General features: G+C 41.7%; 1 non-coding gene across 1 annotated transcript; it reads right to left on the bottom strand.

Moving 5' to 3' along the window:
• Positions 1–1669: 1669 nt before the first annotated feature.
• LOC140804077 (small nucleolar RNA R71) lies at positions 1670–1775 on the bottom strand. Its single transcript, XR_012112037.1, has one exon. It is a non-coding gene; the product is annotated as a small nucleolar RNA R71 (small nucleolar RNA).
• Between the last annotated feature and the right edge of the window lie 12171 nt (positions 1776–13946).

The following is a 13946-nucleotide window of genomic DNA, read 5'->3' as shown; positions in this document are numbered from 1 at the left end:
CGATTTCTTACCTTAGTTGAGAGGATGGTTGGAATGGAAAGGGCTGTGAGACGTTTTTGGTCGACATTCAGAGATATTCAGAGAGGATTCTTCAGCCGTCATCGAGTTTTGAGAGCACTTTTGCGCTTGGATTGAAGATTTTAAGATTCCGAGCACCGTTCTTCGCAGATTTCGTCTCGCCTAGTATTTCTAATCTAGTTCTTTCATTTTAAACATTGTTGCATTTATTTTTGCTATGAATTCTAGTAGCTAACTTTATTATTTGTTGGGATTAAAGGGGATCCTACCCCGAACGTTGAATTGAGTTAATTTATATTTCGATTGTGCGTTATTCTTGATTTTACTATTGTTTTACCGTGTCATTAAAGCGTAGCTAACTTTAACGACGTTTTCATATCACGAGTGAGTTCGAGAGAATAACGAGTGATAGGATCGAGTAGTATAATTCGCGGATCTACAATTTACATAGATATATGAAATTGGATACGTGCCGATAATCATAGTCCTAAGGGTCGAAAATTAGGAGATTTCATAGATCGAAATGCAATTCACTCTTGATAAATAATTAAAGACATTTAATTACTTCATTGAGTCGAATTAGTTTGACATAGCTCGAGAGAGAGTGTTCACTAGAATAGGAAATCCTGTCGGAAACGTAGATCACGATCGAACGAATTAATTAATTAACGAGGGGTAGGTGAACCGAGATTCCCAAAAAATCCATTTCTCATTGAATTTCAACTCAACATTTTAGATATAAATTCTCACTCATTGCTTGTTGAATCATTTTAATTGCATATTTATTTGAGTATAGTAGAAATAATCACACAAATCAATTTTCGTTGCTAAATGTTAAATAACTGAAAATAATAATTGTTAAACACAGTCTTCAGCGGAACGATACTCGTACTCACGTACACTATATTATAACTTGACGTCGTGCACTTGCGATCAATTTTTGAGCATACAAAATAATATTTTATTGGGGATTTCACTATGCAAGTTTTGCTCGATCAAGTTTTTGGCGCCATTGTCGGGGACTGTTAATCTACAATTTTATTTTTAGTTATTTTCTTTAGCATTAATTTATTTCTCTTGAGATAACACTTCACATTTTATTTCAGATATCCCTTCCAGTGCATGCCAAAGTCACTTGACGTGGAGCTTGAATTCGATCCTGAAATTGAAAGAACCTTCCGCAAGAGGAGACAACAGCAGAGGCTTAAAGAACTGATGGAGAGACAAGGGCCAGAACGTGAGGAGGAACAGCGTGAGGATAGAAAAATCGAGATTCCACGCCGCATACCGATGCTGGAGTATGCCCAACCTTCTTTGGAGGGTGCACGCCCTAGCATTGTGAGACCTATCGTGCGGGCGAATCATTTTGAAATCAATCCAGCCATAATCCAGATGATTCAGAACACAGTCCAATTCGGAGGAACTGCAGTGGATGATCCAAACACGCACATCGCGGATTTTCTTGAAATCTGCGATACCTTTAAATTTACTGGAGTTTCTGATGATGCTGTTAGGTTGCGTTTATTTCCTTTCTCCCTACGTATTAAAGCTAAAGCGTGGTTAAATTGTTTGCCTGTAGGTTCGATCGCTACATGGGAGGACATGGCGAAAGCATTTCTCATCAAATACTTCCCTCCCTCCAAAACCATGAAGCTGCGGGCAGACATTACAACATTCGCTCAATTTGATCAAGAATCTTTATATGAGGCATGGGAACGCTTCAAGGACCTACTAAGAAGATGCCCACATCACGAGTTACCACTTGGGTTAGTCGTTCAAACTTTTTATTACGGTTTGCTTACTCCTAACCGTACGATGATAGATGCTGCTGCGTGTGGGAACCTGTTGAGGAAGACTGCGGAAGAAGGACATGAGTTGTTGGAGGAGATGGCTGCTAGCAGTTATCATCCTCAATCTGACAGGAACAACCAGCGGAGAAGTGCAGGAGTGCACCAGGTAACTGATTTTTCTGCTATTACTGCACAACTTGATGCTTTAAACAGGAAAATAGACGGCTTGAATGTGGGTGGCACGGCGATGCGTCTCCAAGAGTTATTCTGTGAAAAGTGTGGATGGGAACACTATGCGAAGGACTGTCAAGACGACAATCCATTCTATGTGCAAAATGAGGCACCAGTGAACCAAGTGGGAGTCCAAAACCGCCCAAGGCATGACCCTTACTCGAACACATACAATCCTGGGTGGAGGCAACATCCTAACTTCTCATGGAGCGGTCAAAACAGTCAGAATAGACCGCAAAGAGGACAACAATATGGCAAAAAACCGATGTATAGATCAGACCCTCCTAGAGAAGAAAAGTCCAACTTGGAGCAAATGATGTCTAAGTTTATTTCATCCACTGAAACTAGACTTCAAAATCAGGATGCATCGATTAAAGGACTTGAGAATCAGATTGGTCAATTAGCGAAGATGATAGCGAGTAGAGAGAAAGGCACCTTGCCAAGTAACACAGAGACTAATCCAAAAGAGCAAGTGAAGGCCATCGAGTTGAAGAGTGGGAATGTTTTGGAGTCGAAGGAAAAAGAGAAAACTCAAAAAGAGGATGAGAAAACTGCGACATCTAAAGGTAAGTCCTCTAACTCTACATTAGCACCCACTGCACAACCAAAAATTGTTATTCCTCCACCCTTCCCTGCAGCATTGAAAAAAGCAAAACTAGATGCACAATTCGGTAAGTTCCTTGAGGTGTTTAAAAAGTTGCATATCAATATTCCCTTTGCCGATGCTCTAATGCAAATGCCTAGTTATGCTAAATTTTTGAAGGATATTTTAGCAAATAAGAGGAAGTTAGAGGGTCACATGACAGTGAACTTGACTGAAAATTGCTCCGCTTTGGTGCAAAACAAAATCCCACCGAAGCTAAAAGACCCAGGGAGTTTCTCTATTCCTTGCATGATTGGTGATGTTGTTTTTCATAAAGCACTATGTGATCTTGGTGCAAGTATTAATCTGATGCTATTGTCTGTGTTTAGGAAACTTGAGTTGGGAGAGCCAAAACCGACAAGGATGTCATTGCAACTGGCTGACAGATCTGTCAAGGACCCCCGCGGAGTGATTGAGGATGTGCTAGTGAAAGTGGACAACTTCATTTTTCCTGCGGATTTCATGGTGCTCGACATGGAGGAGGATACAGAGATGCCTCTCATTTTGAGGAGACCATTCCTTGCGACTAGCAAGACATTGATTGATGTACAAGAAGGGAAGTTGAGATTGCGAGTGGGCGAGGAGGAGATTACTTTTGATGTCTTTAATGCACTTAAGCACACACTGCATTTTGATAGTTGTTATAGAATTGATCCTTTTGATGCCTTTGTGTCTAACTATGTGCAGGATGCTTTGAGAGATCCTTTGGAGGCTGCTATTACTACTGAATTGGGAGAAGATGATTTGGACGACAACCAGGCTGCAATAGTGGCATACTTGAATGCCAACCATCCATGGAGAAGGCCAATGAGGATGATGTTAGAAGATTTGGGAGATCGAAAAGACTTGATCCCACAGAAATCAAGCCTGGAGGAGCCTCCAACGCTCAAGCTGAAGCCACTGCCTCCACACCTAAAGTATGTATACCTAGGTGAGCATAACACTTTACCTGTCATTATTTCTGCTGCTTTGACAGAGGTGATGGAGGACAAACTGTTGAAAGTCTTGAAAGCACACAAGGGTACGTTCGCGTGGAAGGTGGCGGATATCAAAGGGATCAATCCATCAGTCTGTATGCACAAAATCTTGATGGAAGACAAGTACTCACCTCTTGTGCAACCTCAAAGAAGATTAAATCCAAAGATGCAAGAGGTAGTGAAAGCTGAAACGATTAAGCTACTCGATGCAGGTATTATCTATCCCATATCTGATAGTGCATGGGTAAGTCCGGTTCAGTGTGTGCCAAAAAAGGGTGGAATTACTGTGATTACAAATGATAAAAATGAACTGATACCCACCAGGACTGTTACGGGATGGCGTGTGTGCATTGATTATAGGAAATTGAATGATGCCACCCGAAAAGACCACTTTCCCCTTCCCTTTATTGATCAAATGCTTGAGAGGTTAGCAGGGTCATGAGTTTTATTGTTTTCTTGATGGGTATTCGGGGTATAATCAAATCACCATTGGACCTGAGGACCAAGAGAAAACCACTTTCACTTGTCCTTATGGAACTTTCGCTTTTCGCCGCATGCCGTTTGGTCTTTGTAATGCCCCTGCCACATTTCAACGTTGCATGACCGCTATATTCCATGATATGATAGAAACTTTTCTTGAAATTTTTATGGATGACTTCTCTATTTTCGGCCCTTCTTTTGATGACTGTTTGCAGAACTTGAGGGTGGTGTTAGTGAGATGTGAGGAGACAAATTTGGTGCTAAATTGGGAAAAGTGCCACTTCATGGTACAAGAGGGAATTGTCCTTGGGCACAAGATCTCAGAGCACGGAATAGAGGTGGATAAGGCGAAAGTTGAGGTCATCAAGAACTTGCCACCTCCGGCGTCCATAAAAGGAGTTAGAAGTTTTCTAGGCCACGCCGGTTTTTATCGGCGTTTTATAAAAGATTTTTCAAAAATTGCCAAACCTCTATCTTCCCTACTTATGAAAGATATGCCATTTGATTTCAATTCTGACTGTTTGCAGAAATATGAGAAGTTGAAGGAGCGCTTGGTGACGGCTCCTGTCTTGGTAGCACCGGATTGAGATCTACCTTTCGAGATCATGTGCGACGCCAGTGACACTGCAGTGGGGGCCGTACTTGGCCAGCGGCGAAACAAGGTATTTCACACAATTTACTATGCAAGTAAGACCTTAGATGAGGCTCAATTGAATTATGCGACAACTGAAAAGGAATTACTTGCAGTAGTATTCGCACTTGACAAATTTCATGCATATCTTGTTTTGTCCAAAGTAATTGTATTCACTGATCATTCTGCCCTTAAATACTTACTTGCTAAAAAAGATGCAAGGCCACGTTTACTTTGGTGGATCTTATTGCTACAAGAGTTTGATCTAGAAATAAGAGATAAGAAGGGTGTAGAGAACGTTGTGGCGGATCACTTGTCTAGATTAGAAATTATTTGTGATGATTCTGTTGATCATGCTATCAATGATTGGTTCCCTGATGAGCAACTCTTTGAGGTGAGAAATTGTCCATGGTATGTAAATTTCGCTAACTTTCTTGTCACAGGCACCCCTCCACCAAACCTATCGTTTCACCAACGAAAGAAATTATTTTCTGACGTGAAATACTATTTTTGGGAGGAACCGTTTTTGTTCAAAATTTGTGCAGATGCCATGATAAGACGGTGTGTTGCGGAGGAAGAGTTTGATCAGATTCTCAACCATTGCCATGACCGTGAGGTAGGTGGTCATTTCGGACCAATAAGGACGGCATCAAGGTACTTGAATGTGGCTTTTATTGGCCAACTCTCTTTAAAGATGCTCGTTCTTATGCGCTACATTGTGATAAATGCCAGCGGACAGGTAACATCTCTAACCGTCACGAAATTCCTTTAAATAATATCATTGAGTGTGAGGTTTTTGATGTGTGGGGGATAGACTTTATGGGACCGTTTCCTAGTTCTTTCACGAAAAAATACATTTTGGTTGCGGTGGATTATGTGTCTAAGTGGGTAGAAGCGGAAGCGTATGCCACTAATGATGCTCAAGTGGTCCTAAAATTTTTAAAGAAAAACATTTTTAATCGATTTGGGACACCACGAGCAATCATTAGTGATGGTGGCACACATTTTTGCAACAAACTATTTGAAAAACTTTTGAGCAAATATGGTGTCACACATAAGATATCTACCCCTTATCATCCCCAGACGAGTGGTCAAGTGGAAGTGTCTAACCGAGAAATTAAGCGGATTTTGGAGAAGGTGGTAGGTGTCAATAGGAAAGATTGGTCGGTGAGGTTAGACTATGCTCTTTGGGCATATAGGACTGCTTTTAAAACACCTATAGGCACTACACCATATAGGATTTTGTTTGGTAAAGCATGTCATCTACCTGTAGAGTTAGAGCATCGGGCATATTGGGCAACAAAAGCACTAAACTTTAACTTTGCTGATGCAGGTGAACGACGTTTGCTTCAACTAGATCAGTTGGAGGAATTCCGGAATCTGGCCTATGATCTCGCACTGACCTACAAGGAAAAGACGAAGAAGGCCCATGACAAGCGGATCATCGAGAGAGAGTTCAAAGAAGGTGAAAATGTCCTACTCTACAACTCCCGGCTGTGACTTTTTCCCGGAAAATTGAAATCACGATGGTCTGGTCCATTTGTGATTTCGAAAGTATATCCATCGGGAGCTGTAGAATTGAAAGACAGAAAGGACGGGACATTTATGGTCAATGCCCAGCGCCTGAAGCACTACATGTGTGGCACAATTGAGCCGCAACTTGGAATCACCCGGTTCTAAGACGATTCGAACTAAGACTGGCCGACAGTCAAGCTCTCGACTATAAATTGAGAACTGCTTCTCCTTCCCTTCTCTTGCATTTAATTATTTTTTTTCCTTCTTATCAGCGTATTTTATTTTATTTTACTGTTGTTTATTAAAAAAAAATGGTGTAATCTTCCCGAGAACTCGGCGCTCGGGCGGTAGTTTTCTACCGCTCGAGCGCGCCCTAAGCATAAAAAGTTCTCGAGAGGTTGGCGCTCGAGCGGTATAAAATTACCGCCCGAGCGCGAGCGTTTACCTTAGACACCAAATCCAGAGAGGTTTGCGCTCGAGCGGTAATTCTTTACCGCTCGAGCGCGATTGTTATTAAGTCGCGAGAACCCCTCTCCCCTTCTTCATTCTGCACGAAAATCCCCAAATTCCCCTCTCCAAATCCCTAACTATTCTAATTGTGTTCTTTCAATTTTGTAGTGCAGGCTTTCAATATCCATTCTAGTCTCCGGTAACAAGGCGAAATCCTCCGTAGGAAGCAAGAATAACCCTCTCCGGTCACCTACAATCTCCATCTTCACATTCTATGGCTCCCAAGAAGCAAAAAGGTAACCCCAGCTCCTCCTCTTCATCTTCATTTGATAGAACACGTTTCGTAAGTGCGGAGGCTCGTGCTAGATATGACCATGCTAAAATTCACCGAAACCCCATACCTGAGAGGGGATTTCGTAATACTTTTGAGGATCGATATATGCCACCCATGGTGGAATTAGAAAGAAGAGGTTGGGACAAATTTAGCGAGCAACCTAAGGCGGCTGTGGTATCGGTGGTTAGGGAATTCTACGCCAATGCCGTCGAGCGCACTGATGGGAGGGCATTTGTTAGGGGCAAGCTTGTGTCGTTCGATTCGACCACGATTAACGCCCTCCTGGAAACGGCCGAGGTAGATGACTCTATTTTCCAGGCATAGATGGTTAGTCCCGACTACAATCTGATTATCGAGACTTTGTGCCACCCGGGTGCAATGTGGAAACCATTGGGTGGATTGCCGAGTTGCTTCGATGAGAAATACTTGAGAGCGGATATTGCTTTGTGGTACTTGTTTGTGGCCCGGCGGATGATGCCAGTCTCGCACAAAAGCGAGGTGCCAAAGGAGCGTGCGGTGTTACTTTTTGCGTTGCACCGAGGGTATGACATCGATGTGGGAAAACTTATCAATTCGCAAATCACACTGAGCACCCACAACAGACACATAGGTCTATTCTTCCCGACCATCATTTCCGAATTATGTGCCCGGGCCGGGGTGCATTTCAGGGACGACGAGGAGTGGCTTCAACCGATGAAGCCAATTTGCCGGGAGGACGAACAACGGAAAAGGGCAAAGAGACGGGCGGACTTTCCCTCTCGGGCGGAGGATGCGGGTGGATCCAGCACTGCCGTACCACAACGCCTCCCACCACAACCCCGCAGGCGAACGCAGAATGATAAGATGGATGAAAATCTCGCCTTCCAAGCATATCAGAGTCAGTTCAACTCGTATGTCACGGACCACCTATCTCACATTGACTCTATTATGCGATCTTTGCTTGTGCACGGGGGCGTTGACCCGTCGACCATTCCACCGACTCCGATACCTCCTCCCCCATTCCAGTTCCTATATGATTATTCTCAGCATGGGGAGGCCGCAGGAGTGCCACCGCCGGAGCACGATGATGACGACACGTGATCAAGGGAGTTTACTGTTTTCCCCTCTTTTGCACATTTATTTTTTTTCTTTCTTTTAGCTGTTTCCTGTTTTTCTTTCTTTGCATTGTTTCCGTCTAGCATGTTTATTCGCTTTCATGTTTATTAGTCTGCAGTTGTGTTTGCATGTCTATGCTTTGAGTCTTTTGTGCAATGGGGACATTGCACAAGTCTAGTATGAGGGGGTCGTTATACGTCTTCTTATTTGTTTGCATTCGTCTGTGTTTTGCATGAGTAGCAGTGATGGTGACATTAGTGAATTGGTAGCCGATGATGAGTGTGGGATGAAGGAACTGCATGTTACTTAGTCGTATCACACGTTATGAATACCCCAATGAAATGAAATGTTTATTCTATATGCGTACATTGTGGGTATTATTAGTAGTGTACACGATAGTCGAGTTTAAGAATCTGTGGGAGGAACTGGAATAACATGAGATGCAAGTCGAACTTGAATGAATTTTGTTGACAGTCGCGACCGACCAGTGACATGAAATAGCATAGATCTTTTGAACCCACCGGAATAACTTTCGTCCCAATTGCGCATAATACCTCAAGAGTATCCCTAAGCCAACCAAACAAACATTCCATATACTCAAAATTTAGGGAGTACACTTGAGAAAATTATGCAACAAAATAATAATAATAATAATAATAATAATAATAAGAAAAAAAAGAAGCATTACAACAAGAGTGTTGTATATGCAAAAAGAGGATGTAAGGTGTGGGGGAGCCAAAAAAAAAAAAGGGGGATGAAATCCTATCCCAAGGCTAAATAGATGGAGAAGTAAGGCGTCGAGGAATGTCAGATAAAAATTTTGACAAGTGCATAATGAAAATGATCAGTGTACGTCCCATCTTCTTTAGCCGTTCGAAACCTCATGATATTGACTCCCTAATTCCTGGTGTACAAACTTGAAAATTAGCCGCTTTGTGTTCACTTGTTGGTCACGACTAGAAACAGAACTCGGGATAGGGAAACTTGCATTGAACTGTTGATTTGGTGGCTCGCATGATTTGCAAATGAAACTGTCTGAAGCACGAGCTAGTGAGACCCACAGCACACACACGACCACACTTTCTGGTCAAAATCAAAATGTTATAAGGTGCTTTAAAAGGGGGTATTGGTGAATGTTGTGCTTGACTAATTAGATGTGGTTCAAACACCCGCTGAGGCAGGAGATACCGGTTTGCTACTTCACCATCGGTTTCGTTAGTTTAATTCTTTCATTTTGTGTTGATGTCGTATTTTGATCGTGGGTTGTAACCTATTTTGCTTGAGGGCAAGCAAAAAGTTAGTATGAGGGGGTTGATATGTGTCGTTTTTACATGTTTTATCGCATTAGTCTGTGTGTGTTTTGCATTGTGCATCGTTTATTTCAATCACATTCTGTTCATTTTAGAGTAAATATTTGCATTTTATTATATCTCACTCGGGCATGATGAATTTGCAGGAAAAGTGACCGGAAAGCCGAATATGGAGCAAAGTGCGAACCGAAGCAAAAAGGGAGCATAAAAGGCGGCGCTCGGGCGGTGAAATTGTAGCGCCCGAGCGCGAAAGATGAAAGGCCGAGGAATTCGACAGAAAGGTCGGCGCTCGGGCGGTAATTTTCTACCGCCAGAGCGCGGGAGATGCCTTACAAAAGCCTCTCTACAGAAGGGTCGGCGCTCGAGCGGTAGTTTTCTACCGCCCGAGCGCGAATGCTGCACTTCCCAAGGAGATTCACAGAAGGTGTGGCGCTCGAGCGGTAATTTTCTACCGCCCGAGCGCCACCTATTTTTGGCAAGATTTCATGCTCGATTTCTTACCTTAGTTGGAAGGATGGTTGGAATGGAAAGGGCTGTGAGACGTTTTTGGTCGACATTCAGAGATATTAAGAGAGGATTCTTCAGCCGTCATCGAGTTTTGAGAGCACTTTTGCGCTTGAATTGAAGATTTGAAGATTCCAAGCACCGTTCTTCGCAGATTTCGTCTCGCCTAGTATTTCTAATCTAGTTCTTTCGTTTTAAACATTGTTGCATTTATTTTTGCTATGAATTCTAGTAGCTAACTTTATTATTTGTTGGGATTAAGGGGATCCTACCCCGAACGTTGAATTGAGTTAATTTATATTTCGATTGTGCGTTATTCTTGATTTTACTACTGTTTTACCGTGTCATTAAAGTGTAGCTAACTTTAACGACGTTTTCATATCACGAGTGAGTTCGAGAGAATAACGAGTGATAAGATCGAGTAGTATAATTCGCGGATCTACAATTTACATAGATATATGAAATTGGATACCTGCCGATAATCATAGTCCTAAGGGTCGAAAATTAGGGGATTTCATATATCGAAATGCTATTCACTCTTGATAAATAATTAAAGACATTTAATTACTTCATTGAGTCGAATTAGTTTGACACAGCTCGAGAGAGTGTGTTCACTAGAATAGGAAATCCTGTCGGAAGCGTAGATCACGATCGAACGAATTAATTAATTAACGAGGGGTAGGTGAACCGAGATTCCCAACAAATCCATTTCTCATTGAATTTCAACTCAACATTTTAGATATAAATTCTCACTCATTGCTTGTTGAATCATTTTAATTGAATATTTATTTGAGTATAGTAAGAATAATCACACAAATCAATTTTCGTTGCTAAATGTCAAATAACTGAAAATAATAATTGTTAAACACAGTCTTCAGCGGAACGATACTCGTACTCACGTACACTATATTATAACTTGACGTCGTGCACTTGCGATCAATTTTTGAGCATACAAAATAATATTTTATTGGGGATTTCACTGTGCAAGTTTTGCACGATCAACTACATTCTAGAGCTTTCATAGCACTTTGTAATCGTTTGATATATTTTCTAAGTTGTGCTAAGATCAGTTACGATCTGTTAGAAGTGTTTGATAGGATCTATTAGGGGGGGGTAATCGTTGAGCTACAATAGCTCGGTTCTTGAAATATTGAACACCGATGAATTAAATCGAGTTTGTTGTTCAAACCAAGCGGAAAATACTCGAAATAATCCTTCGTAGAAACCGAATAAATATTTTGTAAACCATTTAAAATATATGCACGTTGAATGAGTTAAAATATTCAGTTGAAGCATTTTATCAAACACTTGGTGTACAATATTTTGGTATTTGAAGAACACATAAAATGCTTCAACAATGCATCTTTAAAACTATGGAAATCATAAGTAAATGCAATAAATAAATAGACACGAATTTGTTTATGGATGTTCGGAGATTTCAAACACTCCTACGTCACCCCTTCTTCCCCTTGGGAAGGATCTACTAGAAGACTTTGATTTATACAACTCATTGTACAAACCCATTCAGCTAGGACTTACCCACTGCCTAAAACTGAACTCCTAGTACTCAAGATTGTAGGCAGCACCTCACAATCAGCATATTGTTTAATGTCTCATATGCAAAGACTACATACACAAGTTTATTGTCTTTGTGCAAGACTCACTCAACTACTCTTTGATGCTCAACTCTCTTGTATATGTGTGAGTGATTGTGTGTGAAGAATATATCAGTTACAGTGTACATCTCAAATGTATCCTCACACAAGGGCTTGTGCTCTCAACTAACTGATTTCTTTATGCCAAGTGCCCATGCTTTGAATCCACTTCAAAAGCTCTTGTTTGATCTTCAAGATGTTGTATTTATAAGCCCCAACACTGATATATACGTTAGACACAAGAATATGACCGTTGGGAATGTTTCTGTACTGTTTCAGGAAGTGCAACGGTCAAATTCGTCTTGCTGAAAAATTTCCCGACTGGTCAACTCTAGTCAACTCAACTGGTCAATCAGTTCAACTGGTTCAGTTGGTCTGGTTCAGTTCAACTGGTTCAGTTGGACTGGTCAACTGGTCAGCAGCTGGTTCAGTTTCAGCTGGTGTGCTGAAATCAGTCTAGCTGATTTCAGTTTGTGCAGAACCAGTAGCTTCATCGCCATTTAGCAGCATCTTAAGCTTCGATTCAGACTTCGACTTCTATTAATGATTTGTAGATCTTCGTCTTATCTTTCCAACGCATACTCAATCGCTTCGTTTCGATAACCGAGCTGAGAGATATGACCAAAATACCACAGCTGCTCAAAGCCAACTGATTGCTGTTTTCGTGCAATCCGTTCGTCACTTCAGCGATCAGTTAGCCCTTGATAACATCCGATTTTGCCCAACTGACGTGAAATACGACTTGTTCCAAATTGAGTTTTCTAATCAGTACAATTCGCGGATTGTCATTTGGATCAACCAGTTGAGAGATATCTTTAAAACACCGAAGCTCGCCAGAAATTCAGTTTGTGCAAAATTCAGTTTCAGCTTGCTTCTTGTGTTTGCAACTTCACACTTGAGTAAATATGTTAGAAACACAATAACAAGTTTTGTTAACATCAAAATCAAGATTGCGAACTTGAAAAGTTCCAACAGTGTTGTATACTAAGAGTTTCAGTATTGGCAAAGTGATAAGTGCAAACTGAAGTGGGTCAGTACATTGTTTTGTATTTGATCAAAGTCTTTTAGTGAATATCCTATCTTCGTGATAGAAGGGGTGACGTAGGAGTTATTCAAGTCTCCGAACATCCAGAAACAAATTGTGTCTTTATTACTTCCAGTTATCATTTTCAGTTAGATACTCTATCTCTCAGTCAGTTAGTTTTCCGCAACTGTTTAGTCAGTTTAACTGATTGTTATTGACCGACGGGATATATAGATTCAGTTTATAACATAACTGAAATCAGTTTGTCGAAGAATTTGAATAAATTGAGCAGTGTTTATTCAACCCCCCCTTCTAAACACTCTTCACTCTATTTACCGATCCTTTCACATAGGTAGTAGGGCCAGCCACCCTAACATCACGGCGCAAGATCGGCCGCAGACCATCCATAAAATGCCTCAATTTGGCACCAGCATCATTTGCAATCAGGGTACAAAGTGACAACCCCTCTCAAACTTATGGATAAACTCCGTAACAGTCATGTCTCCCTGCCTCGGGGTCATAAACTCCCTTGTCAACCTGGAACGCACCTCGTCAGTAAAGTATTTAGAGTAGAATACCTCTGTGAAGTGCTCCCAACTCAGAGTAGCCAAATCCACAGCTACGGATGCTTCTTCCCACCACAGACGAGCGTCTCCTCCGAATAGATAAGTCGCACAACGAACCCTATCTCCATCTTCGAGCCCCATGAACTCGAAAATAACCTCAAGGGACTTATTCCAGCCCTCGGCAGCCATAGGATATAACGTCCCTAAGAATTCCTTCGGTCGCATCTTCATGAACCGTTCATAGATAGCCTCCGGCCCCGCCTGTCTGGCTCCCACTGCATTGTTCCCCGCAAACTGTGCGAATAACTGAGTCATCCCAGCTAACATCTGGGCGTTCATGTCTGGTGGAGGGGGTGGAGGTCCCTGTCTCTCTTGCCTCTGATCCTCAACGTCCTCATGACGGTGCTCACCACCACCTCTCGGGCGTCCAATACGCCGTCTAGGAGGCATGCTGTTCCATAATTATAACCCATACGTAACCAACATGCATAATTCCACTATTTCTTAAAATTTAAATAAATACTGCATAATCGTAATCTTGACATAAAATCTTTCATGCAATCATGATGTAAAAATATTTCGTGCTTTAAATGAAATGCATAATCGTAAAACTTACAAACCGAAGACGTGACTTCATGAGCTTCTCGTGAGCAGTAGTAGTACAACCCTTTACAAGATCATAGGCTCTGATACCAACTGTCAAGGCCCGTATTTCGTATTCAT

Source organism: Primulina eburnea, chromosome 10 (assembly GCF_022965805.1).
Source record: "Primulina eburnea isolate SZY01 chromosome 10, ASM2296580v1, whole genome shotgun sequence".
Lineage (NCBI taxonomy): Eukaryota > Viridiplantae > Streptophyta > Magnoliopsida > Lamiales > Gesneriaceae > Primulina > Primulina eburnea.
This window is presented reverse-complemented; position numbering and strand designations above follow the sequence as displayed.